This window comes from Arachis hypogaea, chromosome 16 (genome assembly GCF_003086295.3).
Source record: "Arachis hypogaea cultivar Tifrunner chromosome 16, arahy.Tifrunner.gnm2.J5K5, whole genome shotgun sequence".
Lineage (NCBI taxonomy): Eukaryota > Viridiplantae > Streptophyta > Magnoliopsida > Fabales > Fabaceae > Arachis > Arachis hypogaea.
Genome location: NC_092051.1, coordinates 40,464,885 through 40,467,785, shown reverse-complemented (window position 1 = coordinate 40,467,785; position 2,901 = coordinate 40,464,885). Strand labels below are relative to the sequence as shown.

General features: G+C 41.1%; 1 non-coding gene across 1 annotated transcript; it reads left to right on the top strand.

The window, feature by feature from the left end:
* Positions 1-1,757: 1,757 nt before the first annotated feature.
* On the top strand, positions 1,758-1,865 carry LOC112761107 (small nucleolar RNA R71). The gene has a single exon (XR_003181518.1). It is a non-coding gene; the product is annotated as a small nucleolar RNA R71 (small nucleolar RNA).
* The last annotated feature ends 1,036 nt before the right edge of the window (positions 1,866-2,901 follow it).

Below are 2,901 nucleotides of genomic sequence, written 5' to 3'. Positions count from 1 at the left end.
GAAACTCATTGTTCTGTCATCTATCTTAAAAGAGTAAGTTCCTGAGAATGCATCCAGCTTGAACTTTGAAGTCTTCAGGAATGGTCTTCCAAGCAGGATTGATGATGGTCTTCTTGAGTCATTAGGGGGCATTTCCAGGATGTAGAAATCAATGGGAAATGTAAGTCCCTTAATGCTCACTAGTACATCTTCAGCAATTCCAACTACTGTAATAATGCTTTTATCTGCTAACACAAAACGAGCTGCCGACCTTTTTAAGGGAGGGAGCCTCAAAGTATCATATATAGACAAAGGCATTATACTAACACATGCTCCTAAATCACACATACAGTCAGAAAATATCACACTTCCAATGGTACAACTAACCATACATGGACCTGGATCACTATATTTTTCAGGTATTCCCCCCATTAAAGCAGATATAGAACTACCTAAAGGAATAGTTTCTAATCATTAATCTTATCTTTATGTATGCACAAATCCTTTAGAAACTTTGCATATTTAGGTACCTGTTGAATAACATCAAAAAGGGGAACAGTTACCTCGACCTTTTTGAATATTTCTACCATTTTGGAGTCAAGTTCCATCTATTTTCTGGGCTTCCTTGCAAGTGGCGGAAATGGGATAGGATGGGCATGGTTTGTAGCTTCAGCATCCCTTGGGGCTTCATTCTGTGTTTGAGCTTCTTCTTCTTCAACTATGTTTTGTACGTCCTCTTCTTCTTCAGCATCTTCCACTTCCATCACATCCTCTGCTGGCACGTTTTCTGGTGGGTTTGGCTCCTCATGGTTCCTCTCCTGTAATGTGGTTCCATACCTCAAAGTGATGACGTTGATGCCACCTTTGGGATTAGGTAGTGGTTGAGAAGGAATTCTATTAGAGCTTGAAGGTTGATGTGTGGAATTAAGTGAGGGATCCATCCGGGAGACGAAATCTTGTAAAGTGGCAGTCAAGCCATTCAGGCTAGAGTTCAGCTGCGCCTGCATGTCTTGTTGTCCTTGTGCAAGAGAACGGAGCATCTCGTCATTTGATGAGGAATTAGAATAAGCAGTCTGAGAAACTTGTTGTTGGGTTTGCTGGGGTCCTTGTGATTGTCTGAGGTGAGGTGCCCTGTAAGGTTGGTTCTGATTCTGCTGTCTGTTGTTGTTATTATTATTCCACCTCTGGTTTCCATTATTGTCTCTGCCTCCTCTGTTAAAGTTATCCCTCCAGCCATGGGTAGAATTATCTCTCCATCCTTGGTTGGAGTTGTCCTGCCATCCATGGTTATTGTTGCCACCTTGGTTGTAGTTGCCACCTTGTTGATTGTATCCTTGATTCGGGCGGTCATAGAAGTTGTGAGTGGCTGCCACAGTGTTGTCTTCCTGGAGCTGTGGGCATTCATCAGTATAATGACTATAATCAACACAGATCTCGCATACTCTTTGTGGAACCAACTGTTGGCTTTGTTGTGGTAAAGGTTGAGCTTGTTGTGCCTGTTGCTGATTCAACTTCATTTGTTTCAGTAAGTTGGTCATTTCACATATACTCTGTGTGAGAGCAGTAGTTTCAATACTAGAAAAAACTTTGGCAACAACCTTGGGATGGTGGCGCCTATGTCTGTGATTCCTAGTGGACTCAGCTAAGTCGCTGATCAGTTGCCATGCTTCATCTACGGTTTTGTACTTTTTCAAAGAACCATTACTAGCACCTTCCAGTGTAGTCTTATCCTGGGGGTTCATGCCTTGGGTGAAGTAGATTATCAATACTAGTTTACCAATCATGTGATGGGGACATGCGTCCAGTAGATTGTTGAAGCGCTCCCAATATTCATAGAGAGTCTCTGATTCACCTTGAACAATGCAAGAGATCTCTTTTCTCAGTCTATCTGTGACTTCAGCTGGGAAGTATTTTTCTAAAAATTCTCTCTTGAGTGTATCCCAGTTGATAACAGTTACTTCAGGTTGGGAGTAGTACCACTCTCTCGCCTTTCCCTCAAGAGAAAATGAAAAAGCGGTTAACAGAATAGAAGTTTCATCTACACCATGACGCCTAACAGTAGAACAGGCTGTCTGGAAATCCCTAAGGTGCTTGATAGGCTCTTGAGCAGGTAAGCCATGAAACTTGGGCATCAAGTTGATAAGTTAGGTTTTTAGTTCAAAATCTGCAGCTGCAGTCGGGTGATGCACTTGATACGGCTGCAGTGTAAAATCTGGGGCTCCTGCCTCCTGGAGAGTAATCCTCCTAGGTGCTTCCATGTTTCCTGCACGTAAATCAACTGGATCAGTAGTAAATGACCTTGTCTCGCTCTCAGATGGCAGTTCAGATTCGCCCTCAGATGAGACTGGTAAATTGATAATAATCACTTCACCACCCTCAGAGGCTAACCGACGTCGAGTTTGTCTAATATGTGAAAGAGTTCTTTTAATTTCAGGATCAAATGGGACTAAACTCGGATCAGGCAATGAACGCGTCATTCAATGAGAAAGACATGTAACTCATGGTAACAAATATAAAAATAAAATATGCAAATAAAAATAAAATATATATATTAATTAATAATTTAGCTCACTATTGCAACTCCCCGGCAACGGCGCCAAAAATTGATGCGTGGCAGAAGTTAACCAATTTAGAGATTTCAATTAAGAGGACAGCGTTGCACGTATAGCTCTTAACCGGCTAAGATTTGCCTCACCAATTTAAAAAAGGGTTGTCACAAATTTTAGAAATAAAATACTGGGAGTATGAGTCCCAGGTTGTCTCCCAACGAGTTGCAGGAAAGAGTGCTATTTTATTAACTAGGGGTTTTAAGAAAAATTGAGTCTTGATAACGAGTAATTAAAATGATTAAAAATTAAAGCAATGAAAATGAACTAAGAATAGTTATTGATACTCTGAATAAAAGGCCTTGACTGGGGGAAT